Source organism: Argentina silus, assembly GCF_951799395.1.
Source record: "Argentina silus genome assembly, contig: scaffold_70, whole genome shotgun sequence".
Classification (NCBI taxonomy): domain Eukaryota; kingdom Metazoa; phylum Chordata; class Actinopteri; order Argentiniformes; family Argentinidae; genus Argentina; species Argentina silus.
In genome coordinates this window covers 66,067-82,760 of record NW_028152828.1, presented here as the reverse complement: position 1 = coordinate 82,760, position 16,694 = coordinate 66,067, and the positions used below count along the sequence as shown (strand labels likewise).

At 43.3% G+C, this 16,694-nt stretch overlaps 1 pseudogene across 1 annotated transcript in view; it reads right to left on the bottom strand.

Moving 5' to 3' along the window:
* The window catches only part of LOC310824594 (cytochrome P450 3A27-like), a 161,337-nt pseudogene extending 147,100 nt beyond the window's left edge, over window positions 1-14,237 (bottom strand). The window contains exon 1 of the transcript in view: window positions 14,211-14,237. The product of the transcript in view is annotated as a cytochrome P450 3A27-like (transcript). The remainder of the gene's footprint in view (window positions 1-14,210) is intronic.
* Between the last annotated feature and the right edge of the window lie 2,457 nt (window positions 14,238-16,694).

Sequence of the window (16,694 nt, the reverse complement as noted above, 5' to 3'; positions counted from 1 at the left end):
AACGAAAGGTACTGAGAAACGCAGGTTTGGCTGCGGGAGTGCATGGATAGCGGACTGCCATTTCTACGACAGGTTGTTGTTCCTGTTTTCTTTTTGAGAGTACAGCGACTTCGAAGCAGGTATGTCACGTTTAATTACATTTTACAGTAGACACGTGGTAAACAAATGCATCTGTGTAATGGCATGACTGTTAGTCCGTCAGTAGCAACGGTGGTAGCATTGTTAGCTTTAGCTTGAACTAGCTCGCTTGCTCGTCACCAACATGCATGTTCGACTTGTGCCGTGTTGTTTTAGCAACACGTATCGAGTGGTTGTCTAACTATCGTTCAGATATGGTCCAACTATCGTCACATACCCTCTCCGAAGTCGCTGCCGTCGCTTCCCTCTTCACGATCGCGGACCCAGCAAAAAAGAAAACACGGAAGTAAAAACGGCAGGCCGCAGTCAAAACCTGAAAAACACTGAGGCATTTTTCAGCCCGTTTTGCTCCGAAAATCAGCTGGTTTGTGTCGATGTAAACATCAACTCAAGTTTGTTGTTATCTGGAGCGGATTGAACATTCCATAGAATGTTGCTAATGTTCTATATTGAGAGGTTGCATAGCAACACACAGTTTTGAAAATAATTCATAATAATCATAGATGACATGCATCATAAAGACTTTTCAAAAATGCGTTACCATGTGACCTCTAGAAATAGAACATGAGCAGCATTCTATGGAATGGTTGATCCAGCGCTACGCAGGAACACACTTCTGTTGATGTTTACATTGACGAGACCCCGCTGGTTTTCTTAGAGCTAGCATAACTAAGCCATGAGCATTAGCAACGAAAGGTACTGAGAAATGCCTCGGTGGTAGGTATGTCACGTTTAATTACATTTTACAGTAGACACATAGTAAACAAATGCATCTGTGTAATGGCATGACTGTTAGTCCGTCAGTAGCAACGGTGGTAGCATTGTTAGCTTTAGCTTTAACTAAGACTGTGAGGTGGAGGAGGCCAGACGAGACCAGCTATTCCACTTAGACACAGTCCGTCTGGCGTAAGGACAGACACACTGATCTCTGATGAGGAGGATTTCTCATTGTACAATGTATGCTCCCTCCTCTGTCTCCCCTCAGCTCCAGCAAAGCCCTCCTCCTGCAGCTCCTGTACCTGGTCCCTGTGAGAGGTGAGAGGGGGGCGGTGAGGCGTGCTGTGTCCCTCTGCAGTGCCCTGGGTGGAGAGCTGGACCTCAGTGAGACCACAAACCAAAGTTATACATAGTTAGTATATAGCTGGTATATGATTCCAATTCTCAGAATGAGCCATGAATCAGGAAATTTGGTGTTTCACATATAAGCATTAGCAATGTTTTTTTGAATTGTTTTTTTATGACTGCCATGGGAGTGGCTGTGGACAAAATCTGCGATGGCCCTATATCCAATTACATTTCTGAAGTCCCTCTCTATCAGAAGAGGTTTTATGCTCTCACCTTTAAACCCAGATGAACATGTATTTTAATCTGAACTGTCTTAGACTATTAAATATAACTTGAAATGGTGACTGACTACTGCTTGAGTTTGTTTTGTGTGAATCTGTAATGACACCAACTCTCATTACAGACCATTATTGACCAATAAGACACTTTACTAAATTTCTATTTCTATCTCTCCACTGGACGAAAGTCATTCCTATGGGATTTCCCATAGAGTGAAATAAGGCAGATTTCTTGACAGATTTCATGTTGACAGACATCAATAGCAGACTCCAAAGTCACTAGGTCTCAACTACCCAGCTTAAGCATATTGAACAACACTTATTGGATTTGTGTTCTAATGGCCTACTCTATGTTACCTAGTGATAGGTTTGGGAATTGTTATCTGGGTTTCGTTCTTCCTGGTACATCATCTAGGACTACCTTCTGACTATGTACAACACTCACACACACATGCTAGATATTCTGCCTGATGGGAGGGCAGGACAGTGATGTCAGGTGTGTGTGGTCATTTGATTGTTGTTGTTGTAATGGCTTAATTACACCTCATTTGGCTCTGTTCTAACCTACCACTCTAGTCTTACACACACGTTGCTGGGGAAATGGCACAAGAAAGACGCAATCCTAGCAACGACAATTGTCAGTAGCACTAATTTTGTAATAATGATGCATGACATGTATTTTCAACACTTTTCAAAAATATGTCACTAATGTATTGGCATTATTACAACTTTGTGTTTCCAATGTATTAATAAGGGCTTTCCCTATTGGCTTCCCTATACCACATAAAACACTTGGCACTCCAGGTGGTGAGTGTACCGGAATTCTTTGGCGGTGAGTGAGTTAAACGCAGATGACGGTTCAAGATACAGCATCAGTAGACAAACATGTTTTGCAGCGCTCACTCAGTCCTGTACATCATGCATGCTCATGGTGTCAACTCAACGTATTGTATGTGTGAAATAGGACAAGCAGATCTCACTCACTAGTAAGATGAGGAAAGTGGTTCTTTTATATTTCCTGTTGTTACTTTTATATTTTTTCATGTTTTTATTATTCATTTTGGTAATTCTTGATTATTATACTTTGTTTAAAATAATCAAAGAGGGGACTGTTGGAATTGTACAATATTCTATGTGCCTCTCGACCTTTCACCTAGTGGTACCATGCCATAACCAGTACACAATGCAGAGACATGAAATCAGATGCTGGGGAATGGGGGGCCTAGGACCTGTAGCCCTCCAAGGCCAAATTCCATTGCAAGTCTATATATTCTAGTAGTAGTGTTACTATACTGGTACACAGTACACAGTGTGTCTTTATTCTTGATGGAAAGTTGGAGGACATTACATATGAATTAGTTTATTTGTGTTTACTTAATGTGGGGATGAAATATGTTCCTCTGACACTAGACACCAAAATCACTACTATAGAGAGTGAAATGTTTGATTCTGTCTTTGAGATTCTTATAGCCCAATTTTGTGCAATAATATCTATTTACTAAAATCTGATCTTTAAGAAAGACATTTTTCTCCCTCTTTACGCAGTCTTGGATATTGCTCTGTTAAAGAGAAACAATGTTTCTTCTGGAACTTTTTCAAGTTTAATTGTGGTATGATTTCTGAGTAGTTTCTTGACTATTAAAGTGATTCTACGAGATAATTTCTATAATCTCAGCCTACAGTTCTCAACGTAGCGCTAATGAGTTGGAAACGGGTCCCTGTTACATGCCCTCAGTGTGGTGCGTATGTGTGTGGATTCCACGTAGACCAATGACATCGACACACTTAACAGTAATGCTGCTTCTAAAGTTGGCGATGATAAACTAGGGAGTCTGTGGCTGAATGAGATAAAACAGTGATTCAATTGATTATATTTGTACAAACTATGCATTGATAATTCAGACACAAAATAAGAGGTTAAATAATACAGAAATAGTTATTGCCATATCCCGTAGCTTCTCTTTAATGATTCATTCATAGATAGTGACAATTCAAATAATTTGAAAATATGTGGCTGCACTGTTACTAATGCTATAAATGCAACACATGCTTATAATGTGCAAACTGAATTATAAACCCATTATAAAAGGAAACCTTAGTGTTAAGTGTCACCAAAAGAAAAGAAAACACAGAGACATTAAATCAATTTGAGATACTCTATCACTCATTTATTTGCAAATATATGTAATAAGTGTCTGTAAGTAAAGACAATGAGACTCCGGTGGCCCTGCATATCAGAGAGAGAGAGGGGAAAGGGAGAGAGGGGGGGACATAACAAGAAGGCATGTGAGGTTATTATTTAAACTTTAACTAGAATACTTATTGGATTTCACTGAAGTATCCTTTGCGGTTACTGATGGAGTTTGACCCTGTGGAATTCCTAAAAAAAGAAAGACAGAAAAAAAGAGAAAGAGAGGGGGAGGGGGAGTGCAACTTTAGTGGTAAGAATAAAATTACTTCCAATCATTTAAAATGACTTATTCCGATTACTTAATAGCGTGTGTGTGTGTGTGTGTGTGTGTGTGTGTGCGTGCCCCCTCAGAAGGACGCCATGAGAAGCTGAAGGTGGTGCTCCAGGAGGCTCGAGACTCCAACGACCAGAGACTCCGTGTTGAAGTACCAGGGAACCTCCTGACCAAACATGTCGTCCAGAAGCATCATCAGCCCGCCCTGAGGTAAGGCTCTGAGTTACTGCTAGTTCACAGTACTCATTTAAACTGAACAATAGATTGGATGCTAAATACTAGAGAGAAGGAACAGTAACAACATCAGAACTTGTCTGTACCTTCAGGTGCAGCAGGCATCTCTCAGCCTCTGGTTTCATGTTGCTGGCAGGCAGGCAGGAGTGTAGGAGAGAGTACAGACGCTCCACAAAACCACCAGGTTGCTAACAGCAAACATAGGAGGAGAGAGCAGAGAGTCATATGAACTTGTCAACAAAGTCACCCTGTAACAGTCTTCAGTATAAGAACAGTACTCACCACCACCAGGGGCCTCCCCACCATCACCCCAAACAGAACCAGCTCATAGAGGATGTCTATGAGGTTGACATGGCTAATCTAACAAAAGACAAAAACATTTACAACAAAATAGCAATGATATTAAAAAGAAGGACCCAATACAGGCACAGGTAATCAATGTGAGACTACTGAAGTGAATGAACTAACCTGATGTTCTGCCAGCTCCATCTCAATGTCACCCTGTTTGGAGGGATCACTCAGGTACCCAACAAGGTCATCATAGGCACGGATGAACTGTGCCTCGTCCTATACAGAACAAGAGAGACAATGTCAGTAAACGGTTGTTACATTTTCTCTTGATAATTCACTCTGTTGGAGGAAGCCAATGTCTTACCTTGTGATTGGCCTGAACCAGTGCTCCCAGCAGGACCTTCCCAGCCACGTACAGCTGGTTCTTGCTCTGGGTGGAACTGCGCAGGGTCTGGTAAAGGGGGAAAAAAATAGTGAGACACCATCTGACAGAAGACAGAAGAGAGAAAGCACAGAGAAAGGGTGGTTGACTCACTGTGAAGGCCTGGCGTAGGGTGGTGACCCTCAGGGCAATGTCCTCAGTCCTCTTGGTGGTCAAATAGAGGCTATGGGAGAGAATGACGCATGTAAACCGGTGGAGTTACTAAGTGATAATATGGTAAAGGCTTGATAATATGGTAAAGGCTTAAGTGTTAAGTTTGACCTCATAGCAGTTCTGGCCCTGTGGCTCAGGATCAGTGTACTGCTGCTGAGCGGGTGTGGAGAAAGAGTCAGCCCCCGACCACGCAGTGGAGGACAGCTGCCCATCCGGTCCCATACGCAGGACGGTATTCACCACAGAGATGTCTGTCTGCTACTCACAACACACACACATACACACATCTCTTTAGCTAAAATGCATGGAGGTGGCTAGCAAGCTAGCTAGTTCAAGCTAAAGGTAACTCTTAGCAACGCCCTTAGACACTGTCAACGGGTTACTTAGCCACCTAGCAGCTAACAATGCTATCATTGCTTCTAACTGGCAAAATAATCATTGCACACACAATTTGTGAGATATGTGTCTCCTGTAAAATGTAATTAAATGTCACATACCCTCTTCAAAGTCGCTGTCGCTTTCCTCTTCACGATCGCGAACCTTGCAAAAAAGAAAACACGAACAACCCGTCGTAGAGACGGCAGACCGCAGTCCACGCACTCGCGCAGCCAATCCTGAATATCACCGAGGCATTTTTCAGTCCGTTTTGCTCAGAAAATCAGCAGGTTTGTGTCGATGTGAACATCAACTGAAGTCTGTTGTTATCTGGAGCGGACTGAACATTCCATAGAATGTTGCTAATGTTCTATATTGAAAGGTTGCATAGCAACACACCGTTTTGAAAATAATGAGTAATAATGATGCATGACATGTATCATCAACACTTTTCAAAAATGCGTTACCATGTGACCTCTAGAAATAGAACATGAGCAGCCTTCTATGTTTGATCCAGCGCTACGCAGCAACACACCTCTGATGATGTTGACATTGACGAGACCCAGCTAGTCTTCTGAGCGCTAGCATTACTACGCCACTAGCATTAGCAACGAAAGGTACTGAGAAACGCAGGTTTGGCTGCGGGAGTGCATGGATAGCGGACTGCCATTTCTACGACAGGTTGTTGTTCCTGTTTTCTTTTTGAGAGTACAGCGACTTCGAAGCAGGTATGTCACGTTTAATTACATTTTACAGTAGACACGTGGTAAACAAATGCATCTGTGTAATGGCATGACTGTTAGTCCGTCAGTAGCAACGGTGGTAGCATTGTTAGCTTTAGCTTGAACTAGCTCGCTTGCTCGTCACCAACATGCATGTTCGACTTGTGCCGTGTTGTTTTAGCAACACGTATCGAGTGGTTGTCTAACTATCGTTCAGATATGGTCCAACTATCGTCACATACCCTCTCCGAAGTCGCTGCCGTCGCTTCCCTCTTCACGATCGCGGACCCAGCAAAAAAGAAAACACGGAAGTAAAAACGGCAGGCCGCAGTCAAAACCTGAAAAACACTGAGGCATTTTTCAGCCCGTTTTGCTCCGAAAATCAGCTGGTTTGTGTCGATGTAAACATCAACTCAAGTTTGTTGTTATCTGGAGCGGATTGAACATTCCATAGAATGTTGCTAATGTTCTATATTGAGAGGTTGCATAGCAACACACAGTTTTGAAAATAATTCATAATAATCATAGATGACATGCATCATAAAGACTTTTCAAAAATGCGTTACCATGTGACCTCTAGAAATAGAACATGAGCAGCATTCTATGGAATGGTTGATCCAGCGCTACGCAGGAACACACTTCTGTTGATGTTTACATTGACGAGACCCCGCTGGTTTTCTTAGAGCTAGCATAACTAAGCCATGAGCATTAGCAACGAAAGGTACTGAGAAATGCCTCGGTGGTAGGTATGTCACGTTTAATTACATTTTACAGTAGACACATAGTAAACAAATGCATCTGTGTAATGGCATGACTGTTAGTCCGTCAGTAGCAACGGTGGTAGCATTGTTAGCTTTAGCTTTAACTAAGACTGTGAGGTGGAGGAGGCCAGACGAGACCAGCTATTCCACTTAGACACAGTCCGTCTGGCGTAAGGACAGACACACTGATCTCTGATGAGGAGGATTTCTCATTGTACAATGTATGCTCCCTCCTCTGTCTCCCCTCAGCTCCAGCAAAGCCCTCCTCCTGCAGCTCCTGTACCTGGTCCCTGTGAGAGGTGAGAGGGGGGCGGTGAGGCGTGCTGTGTCCCTCTGCAGTGCCCTGGGTGGAGAGCTGGACCTCAGTGAGACCACAAACCAAAGTTATACATAGTTAGTATATAGCTGGTATATGATTCCAATTCTCAGAATGAGCCATGAATCAGGAAATTTGGTGTTTCACATATAAGCATTAGCAATGTTTTTTTGAATTGTTTTTTTATGACTGCCATGGGAGTGGCTGTGGACAAAATCTGCGATGGCCCTATATCCAATTACATTTCTGAAGTCCCTCTCTATCAGAAGAGGTTTTATGCTCTCACCTTTAAACCCAGATGAACATGTATTTTAATCTGAACTGTCTTAGACTATTAAATATAACTTGAAATGGTGACTGACTACTGCTTGAGTTTGTTTTGTGTGAATCTGTAATGACACCAACTCTCATTACAGACCATTATTGACCAATAAGACACTTTACTAAATTTCTATTTCTATCTCTCCACTGGACGAAAGTCATTCCTATGGGATTTCCCATAGAGTGAAATAAGGCAGATTTCTTGACAGATTTCATGTTGACAGACATCAATAGCAGACTCCAAAGTCACTAGGTCTCAACTACCCAGCTTAAGCATATTGAACAACACTTATTGGATTTGTGTTCTAATGGCCTACTCTATGTTACCTAGTGATAGGTTTGGGAATTGTTATCTGGGTTTCGTTCTTCCTGGTACATCATCTAGGACTACCTTCTGACTATGTACAACACTCACACACACATGCTAGATATTCTGCCTGATGGGAGGGCAGGACAGTGATGTCAGGTGTGTGTGGTCATTTGATTGTTGTTGTTGTAATGGCTTAATTACACCTCATTTGGCTCTGTTCTAACCTACCACTCTAGTCTTACACACACGTTGCTGGGGAAATGGCACAAGAAAGACGCAATCCTAGCAACGACAATTGTCAGTAGCACTAATTTTGTAATAATGATGCATGACATGTATTTTCAACACTTTTCAAAAATATGTCACTAATGTATTGGCATTATTACAACTTTGTGTTTCCAATGTATTAATAAGGGCTTTCCCTATTGGCTTCCCTATACCACATAAAACACTTGGCACTCCAGGTGGTGAGTGTACCGGAATTCTTTGGCGGTGAGTGAGTTAAACGCAGATGACGGTTCAAGATACAGCATCAGTAGACAAACATGTTTTGCAGCGCTCACTCAGTCCTGTACATCATGCATGCTCATGGTGTCAACTCAACGTATTGTATGTGTGAAATAGGACAAGCAGATCTCACTCACTAGTAAGATGAGGAAAGTGGTTCTTTTATATTTCCTGTTGTTACTTTTATATTTTTTCATGTTTTTATTATTCATTTTGGTAATTCTTGATTATTATACTTTGTTTAAAATAATCAAAGAGGGGACTGTTGGAATTGTACAATATTCTATGTGCCTCTCGACCTTTCACCTAGTGGTACCATGCCATAACCAGTACACAATGCAGAGACATGAAATCAGATGCTGGGGAATGGGGGGCCTAGGACCTGTAGCCCTCCAAGGCCAAATTCCATTGCAAGTCTATATATTCTAGTAGTAGTGTTACTATACTGGTACACAGTACACAGTGTGTCTTTATTCTTGATGGAAAGTTGGAGGACATTACATATGAATTAGTTTATTTGTGTTTACTTAATGTGGGGATGAAATATGTTCCTCTGACACTAGACACCAAAATCACTACTATAGAGAGTGAAATGTTTGATTCTGTCTTTGAGATTCTTATAGCCCAATTTTGTGCAATAATATCTATTTACTAAAATCTGATCTTTAAGAAAGACATTTTTCTCCCTCTTTACGCAGTCTTGGATATTGCTCTGTTAAAGAGAAACAATGTTTCTTCTGGAACTTTTTCAAGTTTAATTGTGGTATGATTTCTGAGTAGTTTCTTGACTATTAAAGTGATTCTACGAGATAATTTCTATAATCTCAGCCTACAGTTCTCAACGTAGCGCTAATGAGTTGGAAACGGGTCCCTGTTACATGCCCTCAGTGTGGTGCGTATGTGTGTGGATTCCACGTAGACCAATGACATCGACACACTTAACAGTAATGCTGCTTCTAAAGTTGGCGATGATAAACTAGGGAGTCTGTGGCTGAATGAGATAAAACAGTGATTCAATTGATTATATTTGTACAAACTATGCATTGATAATTCAGACACAAAATAAGAGGTTAAATAATACAGAAATAGTTATTGCCATATCCCGTAGCTTCTCTTTAATGATTCATTCATAGATAGTGACAATTCAAATAATTTGAAAATATGTGGCTGCACTGTTACTAATGCTATAAATGCAACACATGCTTATAATGTGCAAACTGAATTATAAACCCATTATAAAAGGAAACCTTAGTGTTAAGTGTCACCAAAAGAAAAGAAAACACAGAGACATTAAATCAATTTGAGATACTCTATCACTCATTTATTTGCAAATATATGTAATAAGTGTCTGTAAGTAAAGACAATGAGACTCCGGTGGCCCTGCATATCAGAGAGAGAGAGGGGAAAGGGAGAGAGGGGAAAGGGAGAGAGGGGGGGACATAACAAGAAGGCATGTGAGGTTATTATTTAAACTTTAACTAGAATACTTATTGGATTTCACTGAAGTATCCTTTGCGGTTACTGATGGAGTTTGACCCTGTGGAATTCCTAAAAAAAGAAAGACAGAAAAAAAGAGAAAGAGAGGGGGAGGGGGAGTGCAACTTTAGTGGTAAGAATAAAATTACTTCCAATCATTTAAAATGACTTATTCCGATTACTTAATAGCGTGTGTGTGTGTGTGTGTGTGTGTGTGTGTGCGTGCCCCCTCAGAAGGACGCCATGAGAAGCTGAAGGTGGTGCTCCAGGAGGCTCGAGACTCCAACGACCAGAGACTCCGTGTTGAAGTACCAGGGAACCTCCTGACCAAACATGTCGTCCAGAAGCATCATCAGCCCGCCCTGAGGTAAGGCTCTGAGTTACTGCTAGTTCACAGTACTCATTTAAACTGAACAATAGATTGGATGCTAAATACTAGAGAGAAGGAACAGTAACAACATCAGAACTTGTCTGTACCTTCAGGTGCAGCAGGCATCTCTCAGCCTCTGGTTTCATGTTGCTGGCAGGCAGGCAGGAGTGTAGGAGAGAGTACAGACGCTCCACAAAACCACCAGGTTGCTAACAGCAAACATAGGAGGAGAGAGCAGAGAGTCATATGAACTTGTCAACAAAGTCACCCTGTAACAGTCTTCAGTATAAGAACAGTACTCACCACCACCAGGGGCCTCCCCACCATCACCCCAAACAGAACCAGCTCATAGAGGATGTCTATGAGGTTGACATGGCTAATCTAACAAAAGACAAAAACATTTACAACAAAATAGCAATGATATTAAAAAGAAGGACCCAATACAGGCACAGGTAATCAATGTGAGACTACTGAAGTGAATGAACTAACCTGATGTTCTGCCAGCTCCATCTCAATGTCACCCTGTTTGGAGGGATCACTCAGGTACCCAACAAGGTCATCATAGGCACGGATGAACTGTGCCTCGTCCTATACAGAACAAGAGAGACAATGTCAGTAAACGGTTGTTACATTTTCTCTTGATAATTCACTCTGTTGGAGGAAGCCAATGTCTTACCTTGTGATTGGCCTGAACCAGTGCTCCCAGCAGGACCTTCCCAGCCACGTACAGCTGGTTCTTGCTCTGGTAAAGGGGGAAAAAAATAGTGAGACACCATCTGACAGAAGACAGAAGAGAGAAAGCACAGAGAAAGGGTGGTTGACTCACTGTGAAGGCCTGGCGTAGGGTGGTGACCCTCAGGGCAATGTCCTCAGTCCTCTTGGTGGTCAAATAGAGGCTATGGGAGAGAATGACGCATGTAAACCGGTGGAGTTACTAAGTGATAATATGGTAAAGGCTTGATAATATGGTAAAGGCTTAAGTGTTAAGTTTGACCTCATAGCAGTTCTGGCCCTGTGGCTCAGGATCAGTGTACTGCTGCTGAGCGGGTGTGGAGAAAGAGTCAGCCCCCGACCACGCAGTGGAGGACAGCTGCCCATCCGGTCCCATACGCAGGACGGTATTCACCACAGAGATGTCTGTCTGCTACTCACAACACACACACATACACACATCTCTTTAGCTAAAATGCATGGAGGTGGCTAGCAAGCTAGCTAGTTCAAGCTAAAGGTAACTCTTAGCAACGCCCTTAGACACTGTCAACGGGTTACTTAGCCACCTAGCAGCTAACAATGCTATCATTGCTTCTAACTGGCAAAATAATCATTGCACACACAATTTGTGAGATATGTGTCTCCTGTAAAATGTAATTAAATGTCACATACCCTCTTCAAAGTCGCTGTCGCTTTCCTCTTCACGATCGCGAACCTTGCAAAAAAGAAAACACGAACAACCCGTCGTAGAGACGGCAGACCGCAGTCCACGCACTCGCGCAGCCAATCCTGAATATCACCGAGGCATTTTTCAGTCCGTTTTGCTCAGAAAATCAGCAGGTTTGTGTCGATGTGAACATCAACTGAAGTCTGTTGTTATCTGGAGCGGACTGAACATTCCATAGAATGTTGCTAATGTTCTATATTGAAAGGTTGCATAGCAACACACCGTTTTGAAAATAATGAGTAATAATGATGCATGACATGTATCATCAACACTTTTCAAAAATGCGTTACCATGTGACCTCTAGAAATAGAACATGAGCAGCCTTCTATGTTTGATCCAGCGCTACGCAGCAACACACCTCTGATGATGTTGACATTGACGAGACCCAGCTAGTCTTCTGAGCGCTAGCATTACTACGCCACTAGCATTAGCAACGAAAGGTACTGAGAAACGCAGGTTTGGCTGCGGGAGTGCATGGATAGCGGACTGCCATTTCTACGACAGGTTGTTGTTCCTGTTTTCTTTTTGAGAGTACAGCGACTTCGAAGCAGGTATGTCACGTTTAATTACATTTTACAGTAGACACGTGGTAAACAAATGCATCTGTGTAATGGCATGACTGTTAGTCCGTCAGTAGCAACGGTGGTAGCATTGTTAGCTTTAGCTTGAACTAGCTCGCTTGCTCGTCACCAACATGCATGTTCGACTTGTGCCGTGTTGTTTTAGCAACACGTATCGAGTGGTTGTCTAACTATCGTTCAGATATGGTCCAACTATCGTCACATACCCTCTCCGAAGTCGCTGCCGTCGCTTCCCTCTTCACGATCGCGGACCCAGCAAAAAAGAAAACACGGAAGTAAAAACGGCAGGCCGCAGTCAAAACCTGAAAAACACTGAGGCATTTTTCAGCCCGTTTTGCTCCGAAAATCAGCTGGTTTGTGTCGATGTAAACATCAACTGAAGTTTGTTGTTATCTGGAGCGGATTGAACATTCCATAGAATGTTGCTAATGTTCTATATTGAAAGGTTACATAGCAACACACAATTTTGAAAACAATTCATAATAATCATAGATGACATGTATCATAAAGACTTGAACAGCATTCTATGGAATGTTTCATCCAGCGCTACACAGCAATACACTTGATATTGATGTTTACATTGAGACCCAGCTGGTTTTCTGACAGCGAGCATTACTCAGCCATTAGCATTAGCAAAGAAGGACTGAAAAATGCCTTCGTGTTTTTCAGGATTGGCTGTGCGTGGACTGGGGGCAGCCGTTTCTATGACAGGTTGTTGTTCTTGTTTTCTTTTTTTGCAGGGCTCCAGTTGTGAGGACAGCGAAGCGGGTATGTGACGTTTAATTACATTTTACAGTAGTAGACACAGTCAACAAATGTATCTGGGTAATGGCATGACACTTTGTCAGTTGGTAGCAATGGTAGCATTGTTAGCTTTAGCTTGAACTAGCTAGCTTGCTAGTCACCTACATTTTGGGTTTGTGGTGTGTTGTTTCACAACAAATATTGAGTGGTTCTCTAACTGTCGTTCAGAGAGAGTCTAATTGTTATTGCTCATACTTCTTTTTCTTATCATTATTATTCCAATTCTTCCGATTTTTTGGTATGCTACTCCTCTTCCAGCTTTTAGGCTGTTTACACTAATCAAACTTTAAAACGTGCAGAGAGGTCTAACTTGATTAATATATTTTAAACTCATTATATTTATTCAGCTCTTTGTAACTCAAAAAGTCTTATTTTTTTAACATGGTGGTTTTTTAACGTACATCATGGTGTTGATGTAGGCGAACATTCTGAGATCCCCATTGTTACTGCAACTGTTATGCAAAACACATTCTTAGAATGATTACGCAACAATGCACTCCCTTGGCTACCAGTTCTACCCCACTAAAACCACTATTTAACCAACCAACTAACCCTCTACCCACTCCGCTGAAATACCCCAGGCTCATCCTGTCTATCTGTGACTCTATGACCTTTTAAACTGCTATCTGTCTTTCCAACCTTATATCTATCTAAGCTTTCAACTACCTGGCATCATCCTTTCTTCCTTTCACTGGTCACTACTGCTTCACTGAGTATACCCCATACTGATTACCCTCTTAATTGTTAGATTTACCTATACTCTCTCTCATCTATTCATTCTCTTTCATCTATCTATTCATCCTTCCAATCAACCAACCAACCTATCTCACTTTCTTTCAACTACCGAAAACATATTCATCAACCCTGATAAAAGCTTTCTGATACCTATTAAACTTTTTGAACTATTAAGCTTTTTGTAACTCCAAAAACTCTCATCCAGTTAACATGATGAAATGTTGATTTCTGCCAACATTCTGAGAGCCACCATTGTTTCTACAACTGCTATGGAACTGTCAGAACTCTTGAATAAAAACAACAGGAAACCTGCAGCCCTGTCTGATGCCTCCTTGTTTTCTCATTCCCCTCGACTCTCTGGTTGAGGGGGAGGAACAGGACTCCTCATCTCACCAAAGTGGTCACATAATGTCCTTCCCCTGTCACACCTGTACATATCCACCTTTGTATTCCATGCTGTTTCTGTCACCTCCCCTGTCAAACTTCACATTGTCGTTATTTATCGTCCACCAGGTCAGCTTGGCCACTTCTTAGATGAGATGGATGTCCTTCTCGGCTTCTTCCCTGAGGACGGCACACCGCTCACACTACTGGGTGACTTCAACATCCAGTCAGAGAAGCTTCACTCGTCTGGAGTACTTGACCTTACTCTTCTTCGCCCTGTCCCACTGTCCTCCGACTCATAAGGCAGGCAGTCAGCTTGACCTTGTCTTCACCAGATCCTCCCATACCTCCAACCTTACTGTTACCCCCCTTTTGGTTTCTGATCATCATTTTGTATCCTTCTCCGTTCCTCTCAAATCCTCCTCCTCTCAGTCAGTTTCTACCCACACTGTATCCTCTCGTCGCAACCTGCGTACCCTCTCACTCACCGCTCTCTCTTCCTCTGTCTTATCTTCCCTACCCTCTGTTGAATCCTTCTATCCACTGATGCAGCCTCCTCCACCCTCATGTCCACTCTTTCCTCATCCTTCGAATCTCTCTGTCCACAGACCTCAAGGCCGGCACGATCCTCTCCACGCGCTCCTTGGCTGTCTGAAACCCTGCAAGCTTGTAGAATAAGGCTCCGGGCAGCTGAGAGGAAATGGAGAAAAACTGGCCTCCCTGATGACCTAGAACTTTATCTCTCTCCTCCTCAACGACACCTCATCTGCATCAGCTGCTAAAGCTTCTTACTACCATTCCAAAATTCAATCTTCTGCCTCTGACCCAAGGAAACTGTTCTCCACATTTTCCTCACTCCTCAAACCACCTCCTCCCCCTCCTCCCTGTCTGCGGATGACTTTGTCACCTACTTTGAAAAGAAGGTTGATGACATTAGCAGCCCTTTCTCTCTACCTCTCACCAACAATGCTACCTCTCCTCCCAAACCCACTGCGCTACACGCAGTCTCTGGTTTTTCAGCTTTTCCCCCCCTTTCCCCTGAAGATATTCTAAAACTGGTCACATCCAAGCGGGCAACCACCTGCCCCCTTGATCCTATCCCCTCCCCCTTTCTCCAATCCATCTCCAAAGACTTCCTTCTGTTCCTTACCACCTTAATCAATTCTTCTCTATCCACAGGATCTGTCCCAGGGGCCTTCAAGACAGCCAGAGTCAAACCTCTTCTCAAGAAACCAACTCTTGACCCGTCTGCTGTCCATAACTACAGACCGGTATCCCTTCTCTCCTTCTTATCTAAAACCCTTGAACGTGCTGCCTCTAACCGACTGTATCACTACCTCCTTCAGAACAACCTCCTTGACGCTCACCACTGGGTATTTTAAGGCTACTACTGAGACTGCTCTCCTTGCTGTCACGGAGGCCCTCCACCCTTCTTGAGCTTCCTTCCTCTCTTCTGTTCTCATTCTTCTGGACCTGTCTGCTTCATCCGACACAGTAAACCACCCGATCCTTCTCTCCACCCTCTCAGAATTAGGCATCAGCTCTGCCCTCTCCTGGTTTGCAGCCTACCTAGCCAATCGCTCTTACCAGGTGACGTGGAGAGAATCACTGTCCTCTCTACGAGCCCTCACCACTGGGGTCCTCCAGGGCTTTGTCCTTGGGCCCTTACTGTCCTCCCTCTATTCCAAATCTCTTGGCTCGGTAATTTCCTCACATGGTTTCTCCTGCCACTGCTAAGCAGATGACACTCAACTCTTTCTCTCTTTCCCCCCTTCTGACCCACAGGTGGCAACACATGTCTCTGCGTGTCTCGCAGACATTTCTGCTTGGATGTCAGCCCACCACCTCAAGCTCAACCTTAACAAGACTCTAATGTGACCTCCTCCCATACAGCCAAGAACCTTGGGGTGATCCTTGACAACCACTTATCCTGTGTGGCGAACATCACAGCAACAGCACGCTCCTGTAGATTCTTCCTCTACAACATCAGAAGGATACATCCATTCCTCACCAGAGAAGCAGCATAACTTTTGGCCCAAACACTTGTGATTTCTCGGCTCGACTACTGCAACACATTCTTGGCCGGTCTCCCCGCCTCCACCATTAGGCCTTTGCAGCTCATCCAGAATGCTGCCACCCGTCTGGTGTTCAATCTCCCCAAATTCTCCCATGTCACTCCCCTCCTTCGCATCCTTCATTGGCTCTCAGTAGCAGCTTGCATCAGATTCAAGACCCTGATGCTCACCTACCGGGTGGCAAGCAGAACAGCCCCTCTCTATTTGCAAGCAATGGTTAGCCCCCAAACCCCTGCCCAATCACTCCGCTCTTCCACCTCGGCTGGCCGCCTGACACCGCCGCCTCTACGTGGATGCAGCAGCCGTGCTACTCAGTCACGGCTTTTCACTGTCCTGGCACCCCGCTGGTGGAATGAGCTTCCCACTGCTGTCATGACTGCAGAGTCACTACCAATCTTCCGCCGTAGATTGAAGACTGTTATGGAAAATACATTGATAGAACTGTTTTCAGGT